Genomic DNA, 16,366 nt, shown 5'->3' on the forward strand with positions numbered 1-16,366 from the left:
TCCAGCAAAACTGTCAATTAACAAAGATGGAGAAACCAATATACTCCATGACAAAACCAAATATACAAAGAACCTATGACACACAGTGTATCTAACTGTGTGTCAGACAGATATCTATATACACATGTAAATAAATTACATATTTACTAAATTACTCAAAAACATTTTACAATGGCTGGAGAGATGGCTCAGTGGTTAAGAGCACCCGACTGCTCTTCCAAAGGTCATAGGTTCAATTCCCAGCAACCACGTGGTGGCTCACAAAAATCTGTAAAGTTATCCGATGCCATCTTCTGGTGTATCTGAGTACAGATACAGTGTACTTATATATAATAATTAAATAAATCTTTAAAAAAACATTTTACAATATTCAAGTAGACATATGTACACACATGGCTACATATATACACATATACAGGTGTGGCTGTTATATATCCATGGGTTAGGTGTCTTTTTTGCCCATCTGTCTTTATTAATGTATGTGGTCTGTGTGTGTGTGTGTGTGTGTGTGTGTGTGTGTGTGTGTGTGTGAGGCATGTGTGTGATGTGTATATATTTATGGGTAAATGCACACCCTTTTGTGTGGAAACACATGTGAAAGTCAGAGGAAAAGGTCATGTGTAGGTTCTCACCCCTTACCTTGTCCTGGGCAGGCTCTATTGCTACTACCACTGAGTAGACAAGGCTATAGTGATCAGAAGCATACAAGACTTATCTTCTTTTCTCTTTCCACCTTACCATATGACCTGTGGTATCCAATCAACCATGCCCATGCTTATTTCATATGGATTAGTTTTTGATATGGTGGGTGTTTGCGGCAAGGTCTTTTCCTTACTGAATAAAGATTTCAGGGCACCAATCACTGGACATATACTTCCAGGTTAGACTTCCAGGTTGGAGGGAGAAAGAGAGGATGAGAATAGGGGCTTGTGGATTGTTGGATTGTGGGAGAACTTGGGGTAGGTGATAGAATGAACTAGAGCCTCCCACTTAGATTTCCGATCAGTCAGGATCAGCCACTGAGGGATTTCATTTACTATGGCTTACTAGTAAGGATGTTAGTAGTTGTACCCAGTGATTGAATTACCTGTTGATTCTAAACTAAGTTTGTGTGGTGTTTGCCTTCACACAGCTTCTCAACTGATTTCCAGAGATAGGTACAGCCCCACTACCACCCCCACCCCCAGGCAGCCGATAAATTTGGATGCTCAAATATGAGGTTTGTCATGGTAGTAACTTTCTAAAGAGACTTAGCAAATTGGGTGAAGAGATTTCTAGAGCTACAGGCCAGAAAGTCTGTCAAGATGAGAACAGCCCACCAGGGCCAAATGACCCATTGGTGCCATGTGACCTGCTAGTATATGGGGTAATATGGGATGGTGCCCTCTTCGGTATTTCATGCTGCAGGAGTTCAAATTCAGTTTGAACCAAAATGAGTACTTTGGTATTAAAGCCTAAGTTTTAACCAATAACAATATTCCAGCACTGACATTATATTTCTTAGCATAAAGCATCCTATGGAATCTGTACGGTTCAGAATGAGTTCTCTGTATTTGATCTTTTCACAAGATTCAACCCAACTCCCAGCTCCTTTGGAGGTCACCAACAATACTATAGGCTGTTCTCCTAAGGCACCAAACCTGGGTATAAAATGTAAAATGTTATCTGGTTGATTGAACTCCCATGAATCCATTTCCTTTCACTTTCCTCTTTGTTCAGCCACTGATGGCTTTTGGTTGTCTTTTTAAGTAGCCATACACATACCACCTTTTACATTGTCTTTTACAGAGAGGCTCTATGGCTCACGTCTGGACAAACCACACCAGGCCAACAGGGCTCCACGTGGAGAGGTTTATTGGAATGATAGAGACAAAGGCCAAGGGGTGAAGAGAGGTAGGAGAGAAAGAGAGGAGAAAAAGGGAAGAGAGGAGAGAGAAGAGGAAGAGGGCAGAAAGGATCTGCCTTTTATGTGAAATGTGGTGTGACTGTAACATGAAATGTATGCTGGAAATGGATGACCGTTGCCTTGACAACAGATGCTCAGGTGACCAGATGACATCATTGCTGGAGGCAAAAGCAGTTCCTGATACCAACATTTGGAAATTTAGGTCACCAACTGGGACTCTCCTTTGTACCTGTAGCATACCTGTCAAAAAAAAACTAGATGTAACCATGCAGGGATGGCACCTTGGATTTGTACCTTAGCAGCTGCTGAACTCCTTATTCAAGAATAAGAAAAACTAACATTTGGGTTGCCTATAATGGTCTTCTCCTCTTATAACACGTCACAGCTCCTACCTTTCAAAGGTTTACAGAATCTACCTCCCTCCAAGGTTCTGTCTCTTCAGGTAGCACTAATAGAAGACTCCACACTAACCTTTCAATCACACCTGCCTTTCCAATCTTCTTTCTCCACCAAATACTAACCACTCCTTATCTCACGCCTGCATTAAAACCTTAGAAGAATTATTACCTCACCCTTCACACATACAGGAGGGCAATTTGCCTAAGACCATCTATACCTGGTATAGAGATGGAAGCTCCTTTCTACATGAAGGAGCCATAAGAGCCAGCTGCCCCATAGTGTCAGACACTGAGGCACAGGCCCTTCCTGCTCATACCACCAATCAACAGGCTGAAGTAGTAGTCTTTACTCATGCATTTAAACTGGCACAGGGACAATCCCTCAACATCTACACAGATTCTAAACATGCTTTCCGTATCATCCTGACCCTGCCACTAACTGGAAGGAGCATGGGGTACTTATGACTAAAGGAGGGTCAGTAACTAATGCAAACCAAATTATGGCCATGCTAGAGCCTCCCATCTCCACACAGCTATTGGGTTTGTTTACTGCAGTTCCCACCTGACGAATGACTCTATTGTCTCCAAGGGAAAGACGGAGCTGAAGAGGCAGCCAGAGCTGAGGCCCTTAGGGGCCTACACATGTCTCACCCTCCCCAGGACATTCTTACACTGCAACCCACATCCCCACTCTCACTCCCTAACACTCATCAAACTCTGTCCTATCTTCGCCACAGCTTTCATCCTAACAGCACGGCATTGTCTTATTTTGTTAAAAATCCACCTGAAGCCTACTCCTAAGGACTTAAGTTTCTTAAAATCCATCACTGCCTCTTCCAAAGTCTGTCAAGTGTCAGACTTCAACCTCTGGTATTGTAGCACCCCTTTTTCTACCCATTAGGCCAGAGGTTCCCTTCCTGGAGCTGACTGGCCACTTGTCTTTACCCACATGCCAAATATGCCAAGTACCTCCTAGTTTTGATTGACACATTCTCGGGGTGGGTGGAGGCATATCCCACAACTAACAAAAGGGTTCAGACAGTTTCTGAGCCCCTCTTCCAAGAGATCATCCCCAATTTAGTGTCTCAGCCTCCCTCCAGTGAGACAATGGTCCCTAATTTACTTCCCAAATTTCTCAAATTCTGTCCAAGGCCCTTGATGTCACCTGGCATTTTCATATTCCATACCACCCTCAATCTTCAGGTAAGGTAGAAAGAACTAACTGCTCCTTAAAATCCACTTTTGTCAAACTGTCACAGGAACTTTGATTGGGCAAAACTCCTACCTCTGGCTCATTTTAGGCTACAAGCTCTCCCCAAGTGACCTCTTTGTCTCACCTTTCAAACTCATGTACGGATGTCAGTACTAACTCCTGGTCTTTCAACTAAATGTGCTCCCCTCCTAGACCATTCACTTACCCCATTACTTTGTCACCCCCTTTCTCTCCTATGGAACTTTACTGACCACCACTGACTAAGGCCACACGCTGTCTCCTGTCCACTACCTATCAACATTGAGACCAAGTTCTTCTGTCCCCTCCAGATCAGCAGCTCTTAGCTGTCTCTCCTAAATGGTAGGGCCCTTCATGGACCCTGCTCTCTTAAGCTCCACAAGATGTTGAGACCACCCACCTTGTCCCCAATCCCAGAAGAATGAGACTCCACTCTAGCATCTGCGCTCCACTCCACTGGATTAGACCTGGGCTTCTCCTCTGATCGTTTCCATCCATGGTATCACTTACATCTAGAGATTCGTGGTTCAAGGAATCCCCACTGATAACAAACAGACTTTCCCAATAGGATCAGGAAACCGCTCCATACTGGAGCCAATCCGAATTGCTGTCATCCCTATATCTGTCATTCCTTCTACATACTACGTTCTCTTTGTCTGCTTCCTCTTTGACCAGACAAAAGATGATTGCAAAAAATGGCCAGACAAATATGGGGGCTGCCCATATTGGTCATTCCAGATACATATGTTAGGATCAAGGACCAATCACTTCTGTCAGCAATGCCAGACCCTGTTCTTCTATATGCAAGACCCATGGAATGCCAGGTAGAAAACAGTTGTTGGTAAGCTCTAATGTAAAAACAAAGCAGGGCCTCCAGTGAGTACTATCGACATCCAGAGAAATTTTGTCCAATTTCCCAAACTCTGGATATCGAAAAAATAGGAGAAATAATCAAACACTCCTCCAGGTCCTTACGTCCTTGACATCCTCCCTCACAAATGGTAATAACTTGTCATTTAGCCTTTTGATTCAGACCCTGACCTTGGTGTACCAACTCCTTATGGCACCCAACCTGGTCACCCCATCTCTGCCTCAGTGCCCTGCAGTCCAAAACACGTCAATTCTCTCTGGCACTGGTATATATCGTCACCTACCTGCCAGCTGGTCAAGAGGAGTTTGCACACTGGTGTTCCTTCCCTGAACTAGGAGTAATACATGGCAAAGAATCTTTACCAATTCCAGTTTTTGACATATACCTGTCCAGCATAAGAGGGCACTGCAGGTTGTGCTATTCCTGGTTGCTGCAGAAGTAGCTACAGGTGCTGGCACTTGAAGAGCAGGGCCGACGATTTCCGTAACCCTATACACGAAGTTCTTATCCCAGCTTGACAACGGTTTCCAAGGAATGTATGAAACCATGCTCATAATCCAGAAAAAGATCGATTCTTTGGCACCAGTTGTGCTTAAGAAATGACAGGGACTAGATGTTCTGACAGCTAAAGAAGGTGGTCTTTGTCTGTTTCTCCAGGAAGAATGCTGTTTCTATGTCATTGAATCTGGGGCAGTAAGAAATAAATTCCATCAGCTGCAACCAGACATCTAGAAATGTAGGGAACAGCATGAGGCCTCCAATTCCTGGGTTTTTCAAAACCCTACATGGAAATAGGATACTGCCCTTCTTAATGCCTCTTCTCTCCATTTTCCTGGAGCTACTATTTCCTCCCTGCCTCATTAATCTTGTTTCCACATTCCTTCAAAGAAAAAGTCAAAATTTTCTAACTGAAAACTCAAACAGTTCCTTTTACACAATTATCAAGTGGACCCGGATGGTAAAAGTCAGCTACACCCCAAAACTGATAATGCTCCTAGACAGCAGGGAGCAGTTTAAGATGTCTAAAGCCCCTATTTCCCTTTTAGCATCGGCTTCCCCTATTTCCCTTTTTTCTTCTCTCTATGATAAGAAAAAGGGAGGTATGTTATCATCAGAAGTGGTTTACAGCTAGCCTCTGAATCCAGCAGTGACATCATCTTTAGGTAACAAAGACCTGCTTGCTTCTGTTGCCATGGCAACTGCCACACTCTCAAGGCACATGCCTCACTCACGTTAAAAGTACACACACACACACACACACACACACACACACACACACAAATGAGTATTTACAAACTGATAAGTAAGATAGAGTACACTATTCTTTGTATTATTTTATACTATCATGTGTGTTTATAACTATGCTCACATAAAGAAAACTATTATAAGTAACTAAACATCATTTAAAAGATGGTAAGAAGAGGCAATAAGTATCTATATAAGCAATGGAAATGGAGAAAAGTACACAATTACAGTGAGAAATTATCTCTTTTTAAATTGTTTTTAATGAGTTTTTAAATAACCATACCACTAACTTTCAATTTAAGTCCCCAGGAATTAAATTTCTAAAGCATATTGTACTATAACTGACATGGATAAATCCTACCTCATAGTAACTAGTACTTTTTTAAATAGGCAAAGACATATCTGTATCCATGAAAATACATTGTTTCAGGTAGCATAATTTAAAATTTCAATCTCCTCCTTCCTCTCCAGCCTGTCAACAGCCTTATTTTCAAATGTTTTCCTATTTCCCAACCTTTTCTTTTCACTTCCTCAGTCAGGTTCTTCCAATGAAATTTAGGTCTTATACACAGTATTCCTGCTTGGCATAAGCTTCTGTGAATATGTAAGAGATATACTCCTTTCCAAGGTCCTTCCTCTTATGTTCACTAATGGAGCTGGTGAAATTCAATAAAAACACACTAAGAAGTGAAATAAATGGTCTAGTGACTTGTTTTCATATAAATCAAGGATGTAATTACAAAATATTAATTTTAAATTATAGGCTAAATAACACTTTTGTGCTACAACAAATAAAAGCAGTTTTCCAAAAAACAAAACAAAACAAACAAACAGAAAGCAAAAACAGGGTATGTTGCAAAACAAAGCAGGTGAGCCCTAAACTATGACATTTAGGAAGCAGATTTTGTTCTGAAAATATTTCTGCCTATAGTAATGGAAACAAGATCATACATGGTTCAGAACCAAGAAGTATACCTTTTGAGTATGCACAGTATTGTAATCTGTATTGACAATAAGTCAATATTACTTCCTGAATCCTATTTGAGCCGATATAAAGGTAGGGGAAGAAAAGTATGAAAATGGCAGCCACCACATTCTCAAAGCTGAAAAGGTAAGATAGTCCAAAAACAGTTAGAAAACATTTACTGGGAGTCTAATCCTATGCTGAAACCAAACAACCAAAAAAGAAAGTCATACACCAACATATCTGATAACCATATGTGCACAAGGCATTAATAAAATACGTGTAAACCACATGCAGTAACACAAACAGATTTCCCATTAGGCTTAAGGCCACTTCATTCCAGAGATGGAGGAAAGTGTCAATACATGAGAATTAACATAATCTACCACATAAGTACAAGTACCACCCTATGGCAGACATAAAAGACCTTTGATAAAATACAGCCTCCATTTGTGATGAAAGTCTTGCAGAGAATAGGGATACGAGTGATTTATCTCAACTTGATAAAGGCAGTATACAGCAAAAGTCATCCAAAAGAGAGAAGAATTCAAAGTATTTGTGTTGGAATCAGGACCAAGACAAGGATGTTCACTCTACTCACTTCTCAACATACTTCTTACAGTGGTATGTCAAGCAATTAAACAAGTCAAGTTAATGAAGCAAATACAAATGAGAAGGGAAGAAATCAATATATGTTTATTTTCAGGTTTTAAGATTCTATACATAAAAACTAAATCATAAAAAAAAAACTCCTAGAGCTGATAAATATTGATAAAAGTTGAAAAACACAAAGTTAAGCACAGGAATCAGTATCCTTTTTATATACAAAAGACAAACACGAAAGCAAGGGGACAATACTATTCTCAATAAACTAAAACAAAACAAAACAACAACAAAATACTTGAAATTAATATGACAAAGGAATGTATGCCATGAAAACTGTAAAACACTAAAGAAATTCACTGAACATATTCCTGCTTAAGAAACAGCTACCGGTGTTTCTTGCCCTCTTGCAAAGAGCAGAAGAATAAATAATACTCTGTTAGTACTCAGTGGCTTCTGGGATTTTCCTAACATTCACATCACCACAGAGAACTCCAAACAACTAAGAAACCTCTTAAGTTATTGAGACGCAAATCCCAAGCTTCATGCATTTATCATGTAAATAAAAAAACCATTTAAGTATCAAGTTTAAAATGGAGATAGGATCTAGTATGTACCCCCCCCCCCCATTACCACAGTCATTTGGGTGCGACTCAGTGTGTCAGCTCCAAGGACTATGTGTCCTGAGAGCTATGTGTCCTGAGGACTTGAGGCTGTTATGGAGTTCTGTTCTGTTCACTGCCAGCATGTTCCTCATTATCTAAGAATTATGGGTAAACTCTAAGGGGCCTCAAATCACTCACCGGCCAACATCTCTGGCACTAACAATTGATTTCTTATACACATTTTTGCCCTCAGCTTCCTGATGAGATTTATTAAGAATTGCTCTTGTGTAGATACTCATTCTGAGGATTGAAAGTAGATATGACTGATTTTTATATAAGTGGTTAGATCTGTGAGTCTTTTAAGAATACTTTTTAAGGATAAATGATGAAATAATTACTCCTGTCTTTGTCTAGAAGAAAACTAAAACAATTACATTGCAATTTAATGCTGCTTGAGAGATTTGGCTGGGATATATAAGTGATGGAACAAAGAATAAAGCACAAGGGTTAGGGCATCCATCAACTATGTGTATCTGTTTAGGCTTCTGTATGATGGGCTGGAACACTGTTCCTTCTACCATCAACTCTGTGTGTGTGTGTGTGTGTGTGTGTGTGTGTGTGTGTGTGAATTTTCTCTCTTCCCTGGTCTTTCTCACTGACCCCAAGGGGTTAAGGGTTCATAGGTTTTTCGCTGATCATAGAGAGTGCCAACCCCCCAGTAACTTAAGCTTTGCTCCCTCAGAAAACTGTCTGTTGAGTAACATCTCTAGTCGCTGGCTCCCTGGGGCAGCATCCCTATAGGTGTCTGGATCTACCCCCATCAATAGCTTTAAGCACTGACCCCCAACGGCTGCCTGCCTCATTATACCCACCACACAGATGCCAACATTGGTCATCAGAAATGGTAGAAAATAGTTTACTTTTAATTTAGAAGGAAATCGTGTTGCAGCTTAATTTTCTGTGTGTTTTTTTGAATATACGTGACTGTGTCCGTGAAGGACGCACTGCCCAGAACTGCAGTTATGAACAGTTGTGAGGCGAGTTTTTCTTATTTGTAAAGACTGACAAATAAGGCCCCGCCAATGCCATTCAAATAAAAAAAGAAAAAGAAAAAGAAAAATGTAACTTTTAATTTTTTACCATTTTATACCTGAAGGAAGATAAACATGACAATGCCTATTATTATTATTATTATTATTATTATTATTTTGGTTTTCACTGGAGGATCACTAGTGACTATTATGTTGTTTAAAATTCTTTACATGGTAGTATAGATGAAGGACTCAGACTAAAATATTTCCTTTGTAATATATATTTCATATGTGGAAACTGTAGAACTGACTTGCGAGGGTTAATCTTCTAAAAATATAAAAAAATCAACTATCCATTAAGAAATAGAACTCACTTAGCTTCTCCATACCTGCCTTCATAGCTACAAGAAGCAATTTCATCTCTTGAAAAAAACAGAATCAATTCAATTTCGTTGCGTAGAATCAGGATTCTTACTCACTGATGAATCTGATATTAGGTCTGCATTAAAATAAGATTTAATCATTATGTTAAAATATATTTTCCTTAAGGTTTATTAAGGAAATATGGTTTCTATTATTTTCAGGTGCAAATATTTAGGTTCCAAACACCTGCATGAATGGCCATTATTTCTATACTTAGTACAAAAACTAGTAAAATTGTTTTTTTTATTCTTCAGCAGTGTTCAGACAAAAACACGTCACAATAAACTCACGGTATCATGTTTCAATAAATGTAAACCATTCTGTTACCTTGTCACACAGTCCCTGGGGTAGGCAAGGATGAAAGTGGTAAGGAGGATGAAGTCCACCTCCTTGCTTTGGAGAACTGTGCAGCTCACTATAACAGGAAAAACAGAAAAGAAGTTTCTTGGAATGGTTATTTTTTCTTTCCTAAAAGAAATTTCTATAGAACTTAAAACTAATATGTTAAAGAAATTTCAAGTTTCTGCCAGCCATTTGATTAAACAAAAACTTACTAATCATTTTTAGAAAGTTTGGTTTCCTGTTTCCCATATCCAGAAACTAAGTCAGTGTAACAAGATGATCTCATCTATACACTACATCCACACATACATGGGTGCGTGCCCGCACGCACACATACATACATACGTACACACACACACACACACACACACACACACACACACACATACACAAATATACCCACATTATATAAATATTTTTATATAATATAATGACACTTTATCTTAAACATTAAAGTTTTTCTTTTACGTACAGGTAAAAACAGTCTAACAGCATTATTTTCTACTTGTCATGAAACAAGTACACCTTCAACTAAAAAACCTGAGTTCAATTTTAGTCAGTAGTAACTGCTTTACAGAACATAATTCCAGTTTCGATAGAAAAACAGCTTACCAGCATTTGTAATATCCAAACAAAATTTGCAATCTCACCCAGATGTATAAATGTGCCCAGCACCTGAACCATAAAGAAGTCCATTAATAATGGATAAGTATATTAAAGAAATTGGTCATTCTCTGGATAATACTAATTGGTTAATCATGATGTGTGCTTTTATAGAACTTTTTCTGCTACAAACAACACTGTTAGTAAAGCAAGACCCAAACCTATCACTTTAGCTAATTCCAAACAAAGCTATTCTGTGTACACTTCAGTAGCACATAGTTAAAAAAAAAAACTACTCACTGCCTCTTTTTCACACATATTGAAACACTTCAATGATCTATGAAAGACAGCAAAGTTATTGCACCACGAGAAACACAAAGTACAATAACTAATTTCATTTCAGTAGAGCATGAGACTTAATCTCAGGGTCAAAGGCACCAATTATAAAAGGAATTAAACACTCTAACTAGTCCAAATAAAAGACACACAATCCAGGTACTTTATTTACAAGTCATAAGCCTAATTGGGCAGGTTTACAGCTACACTAACCTATATCCATGCCATAATGTCCCTTGTTACTTGCTCTTTTTCCAGGCCATATGCTCAGGGTCCATCTCCTCACATGGCGGTTTCCTCTTCCCTTGGTCTCCTCTCTTGTTCCCCCTTCTCCTGTCTCTTGAGACCCTCCACTCCATCATCAATCCCACCTTTCTTCTTCTGTTGCCTAATCACAGACTCTATCCATTTTTGATGAGTTAAACTAAGAAGCAAAGTTTACAAAGCATCACTTGGGGTACTTGAGGATCTTTTCCTCAGGGCTTCCAGATCTTGGGAGCCAGTATGTAGGGAGCATTTAAATACAAGCAGCCCCACACCAACCCCACCAATAACTTTTCCTTATCTGACCAATAACCATCAACATCTTTACCTAGTACACAGCCCATACATATATTTTCAGATCCTAGCACCCATAGCTATGGCTTCTGGCAAAATGTAAGTACGTGTCACATTCTTACAAACTCAAGACAAAGTAAGCAGATTATCCAGTGTTTCCACAACTGTCCACTATTTATTCTGGAAGAATTTAAGGGTCATCAATAACAAAGCAACAGAAAATGCCACTAAACAAAGACCACAGCAATGATATATCATATTCCAAAGTTACAACCATGAATTAAGCTTTAAAAGGAAGTTGCATAACCTTTATATTTTAAGGACTTTTAAAATAAGAGTCTCACTTGGAAATTATGCAAAGTTCATCTTTGACCACTGAGTGTGGGCCATGCACCCCCACTGCCCTGGCCTGAGAGGCAACACCATAGTGTTCTTCTTCACTGGGCTAGCTGACCTGTTCCACAGTGCAGCAGAGTGCATGGGTCTCTCCACAAGCAGAGTGAGCTACTCCATGTGAGCTTCATGGAAATGCAAGGATACATGGTCCTCACTGGAGGGCAAACTAGACAAGCACATGGAGAAAGGATGTGGAGGAAGAGTTGGAGAAATCAGAGACTAGGACACAAGATAGTGAAAGAGAAATCGCTGAGAGTCAGTCTGTGACTAATAGAATTTTTAAACTGTTGCTCCTGTAGAATGAAAAGTAAAGTTGCTAACAGGACAGAAAACATCTGCATCCTGGGAATCCAGGAAGCGTTTGTAAAAGGCCCCAAACATGTGCAGAGATTAAATAGCTCTACACGGAATCATCAAAGAGATGATTCATGAAACAGCACACAAAGGAAGTCCCGCCACCTTAATACATGAATTTCCATTTCTCCAGTTTTCTGGTAGAATGTTAAATCACTTCTAACAATGGCATAGCATTATTTCCTATTCTACATTCTAACCTTCTTCCTTTAAGATTATAATTTTATAAGATAAATCTGATTATACAATTTAGTTATGTGTAGTTTCACCTTTTTAGCTTTGATAAACTCCATTCTGCACAACTCTACAAACTTTATTTAATGAAACAATTACAATGGCTTCTACTACCCAATGTTCCTGATAAGTAATAAAACACAAGAGGTTTACAAGGAGTTAAATTAATTCTCATAACTCTATAGGGAAAAATTACTATCACCCCAACTTTTATATTAATAATATAAGTTCAACAGCTGGTGAGTGCCCAAATTGGAATTTATTTCCAGTCAGTTTGATTTCCAAGCTCTTAAATTATCATACTTGTTGTTATTAAAATCTCGTTTTAATAAAATACCTACCACACCCATCCAAATAGAGCACACAAAACTAACACAGTTAACACTTGGTGAGATTTAATGGGAGAACAAGACAAGGGAAAGGGGTGAGAGAAAGAAGAGAAAAGAATGAAGAGAAGAGAGAGCATGAGGGCAGAAGTCTGCCTTTCATTTGGAATATGACATAACTACTCCCACGTGGCGTTGGGATTTGGACCAAAGGAATACTGGGAATGTAGGGCTATTGCCATGTCAACAGTTACCAAATGGTGTCGCTGCTCAAGGCAATTCCTGATACCAACAATACTGCTGTTATAATTCAACATATTTCAAAAAGTAGTTCACAAAACAAACCAAAGTCTATATACATAGGGCATTTTTTTTTCATCATTAGCTGTTACTAGTTCTGCCGCATGACTATTATATTTTATGGAGATGAAAGTATATATTATCTCATAAGGAAAATTGCTGACTTAGAATAACCAGAGATTGTTAATAAGGATTATTATAACCCAACTATTAGGATAACACAACTTTATAATAATATTACTTCTAATAATCCCCCTGGTGTTCTGAAATATTATAGTACAGGTCCTAAAACTGCCACCCATTTCTACTTGTCTCAAGCTCTGGCCAAACCTTTCGTGCACTGTTACAGCCAATTCTGTGAACAACTGACTCATAAAAGGCCAGTGAAAGAAGAACACAGACTGGAAACAATTAAAAAAAAGTCTATACAGTCCCAAATCAAAGGACACCTGCCTGTTAAGATAAAGGACAGAGGAAGCAGTGAAGTTCTAGGTAAATATATTTAAAATTCAAGTTACACCAGCCCTCAACAAACACCGAGAAGTCAACAAAATGATCTAAGTATTAAAAAGAAAAAGCAAAACAAAAAAACAAAAAAAAACCCCAAAAACCCCAAAACACTCTTTCTCTTCAACAAGGTGGCCAAGTGGCAGATGCCAACATGCAGATTTTTATGAAGACCCTAATGGGCAAGACCATTACTCTTGAGATCAAGCCCAGTGACACCATCAATAATGATCCAAGACAAGGAAGGCATCCCACCGAACAGCAGAGCTGATATTCACTGGCAAACATTGGGAGGATGGCCACACCCTGTCCAACTACAACATCCAGAAAGAGTCCACCTTGCACCTGCTGCTATGTCTGAACAGTGGCATCATTGAGTCATCACTTTGTCACCTTGTCCAGAATTACAATTGTGACAAGATGATCTGCCACAAGTGCTATTCATGCCTGCACAGAGTGTAGTCAACTGCTACAAGAAGTTTGGCAACACCAACAACCTGAGCCCCAGAGAAGAAGGTCAAATAAAGCTGGGGCCACACCTGGCCTGTGACCCTGTGACCAAATAAAATCCATTGATAGGGGCAAAAAGAGAGAGAGAGAGAGAGAGAGAGAGAGAGAGAGAGAGAGAGAGAATGAAAGAAAGAAAGAAAAATATCAAGCTGGGCACAGGACTTAAACCCTAGCATTCAGAGACAGAGGGCAGGCACATCTCTGTAAGTCTGAAGGCAGCCTGGTCTACAAAGTGAGTTCCAGGACAGCCAGGGCTATACAGAAAACCCTGACTCAAAAACAAAACAAAATTCTGACAATTAGCTTTCCTGTGTAAAACCATTATGAATCTGTAGCATATCCAACAAAAATTCATGTATTGGTGGCAAGAAAATACACTGTTAATTATGAATACTCTATGCTGGTAAAGCACACCAGACATACCCACATTTGGAAAACAGCTGTATAAGAAATATAGTAAGACACACATTTAAACAACTGAAATTATTGGATTTTGTACTAAAAACAGATCTTACGAGTAAACTGTAGTGGTTTGGCTTGATGCTGCTTGTATATTATTGTTCATATTGGTTCCTCAAGAGGGGTTGCCCCCAGCCCACAAGCAGAGCATCATGTACTTAGGTGATGCTATGTGAACCTTCTCTCCACTTTAATAAGTCAATAAAAGGTTAGAGCCTATGATTGGGTAGTGGATAGGAAAGGTGGGACTGGAGGCTCAGGAGGGGGTGGCAGATAGGAGAAAAAGAGAGAAGGAAGAGAAGAAAAGGAAGCCACTATGCACCAGAATCATGTGGCTGGGAGAAACCAGAAGCAATAAGGAGTCTTAGAATTGGGAAATAAGTTAGTATTGTATTACATATGCCCAATCTAGAAATATAACTTATAATTAAAATATTTGGATTGTGTGTCTTTTACATGGACTGTTAGGGTTGGAAATTTTAGTAACAAATTGACAAACCCATGTCTGGCTTAGAACCGAAGTAACCCGATATGGAAATCCACCCCCATCCACTCAATATTAACAACTAGGGCTTCACTCTAAAGCTGCTTCAGGATGGAAATTAAGCATGAGTCTAAAGGGTGTACAGAGAGCTAACTGAGAGGCTCCCTGCCCAAGCCCCAAGCAAACCTAGGCAACCAGAGGGAGCACACCAGCCCTGAGCTGGGACACAAGGTGACGCCAATGCCACAACATAGTTGGGGTTCCCTGAGTCTGAGAGAAAAAAAGAAGGACAGGAAGTCAAGGTTGCCTGAGATGAGGCCTTCACAACTGAAAATTAGCAAATGACAACACAGCAGGTATCTTTCCAAAGCTTTCTCACAGATAACAATGGGCTGATCTAGGCATCTCTCTCCCAAGTCAACCTTCCCGTGCACACTTTGATTTCCAACATCCCTCCACTTCTAAACAGGGCACAGGACACAGGCAGCAAGACCAGCTCTCTCAACTGCTTACACTGCAGGCTATGTAAGATCAATACACAGGCTGAAGGCTATACAGGACAGTCAAAAGACCTAAAGGGCTCAAAACACAAAAGCCAGGGGTCTGGGTACAGTCAGCCCCTCCCTACTAGTGAAAGAATCTGAAAGGACCTTAATGTCCTAAATCAAACACCAGAAGAAAACAAAGATAAAAGAAACTTCAGACCAAATATAAGAATTAAAATAGTACTACTGCACTCTTTTCCTCCTTCGCTTTTTCCCACATAAGGTGCTATAGAGAATTGAGGAGTTTCTTCAGTAGTGAATATAAAAAGCAGTGATTTTGTTTTTAACATTCTTAGCTTCTCAGAGTATATATGACCAAAGTCTAAGAAATTAAATTTGCCAAGGTATGTTGAAGAAAATTTTTGCATTTTCCATAGGCTAACTCTAAAAGCTGTACCAGGATCCACTCTGAAGTAACACTTTACCAGCAAAACTTGTAATTATAAACAGTATGATCTGCTCTTGTTAAGCAAATATCTTGATTGATTAGTACTTAACTTTAACTCAACGAATAAATAAAATAGTTAGATTCAGTCATCACAGAGACAACAACAGTACAATTAATACAGTAATGAAAATGTAGCTCTACCTTGTGTCTATATAACAAGGAACTATAGTAAGGACTAAAGAGGGCTAATATTGCACATACCTTAAGAGGCATGGACCTGGGTTGGAGAGATAGCTCAGTGGATAAGAGGTCCTGAGTTCAATTCCCAACAACCACATTGTGGCTCACAACCATCTGTAATGGGATCTGATGCTCTATCCTGATGTGTCTGAAGACAGCTACAGTGTACTCATGTTAATTAATTAATTAATTAATTAATTAACCATCGACCCAGAGAAACAAGGTGAAATCATCTAAACCAGTATGAAGACAACCAGGCAATCAAGCACAGTGATATATGAAGAGATCTCAAATGACAAATATGTATCAGTCAGCTGCACGGGTTAGAAAAATGAAGTTCATTAAAAGATCTACATAAGGGACTTGTTAGTGTGATACCCAATTTAATACATGAGGTTGAAGCAAAATACATTAAGGGAGTATTACTTACTGCAGACGCATGCCAAGATGTGCTCTTGAGAAATGAGTACATGCAAGAGATCAGGGGTAAGAAGGTGTGTGTGGGGG

General features: G+C 39.4%; 1 protein-coding gene and 1 pseudogene across 3 annotated transcripts in view; both read left to right on the forward strand.

The window, feature by feature from the left end:
- LOC148001969 (uncharacterized) overlaps nucleotides 1-16,366 on the forward strand; it is a 955,959-nt gene that overhangs the window by 710,656 nt on the left and 228,937 nt on the right. The gene's annotated exons all lie outside the window — the stretch shown is intronic.
- LOC148001980 (ubiquitin-ribosomal protein eL40 fusion protein pseudogene) lies at nucleotides 13,373-13,833 on the forward strand (annotated as a pseudogene).

This window comes from Rattus norvegicus, chromosome 12, assembly GCF_021556685.1.
Source record: "Rattus norvegicus strain SHRSP/BbbUtx chromosome 12, alternate assembly SHRSP_T2T, whole genome shotgun sequence".
Taxonomy (NCBI): domain Eukaryota; kingdom Metazoa; phylum Chordata; class Mammalia; order Rodentia; family Muridae; genus Rattus; species Rattus norvegicus.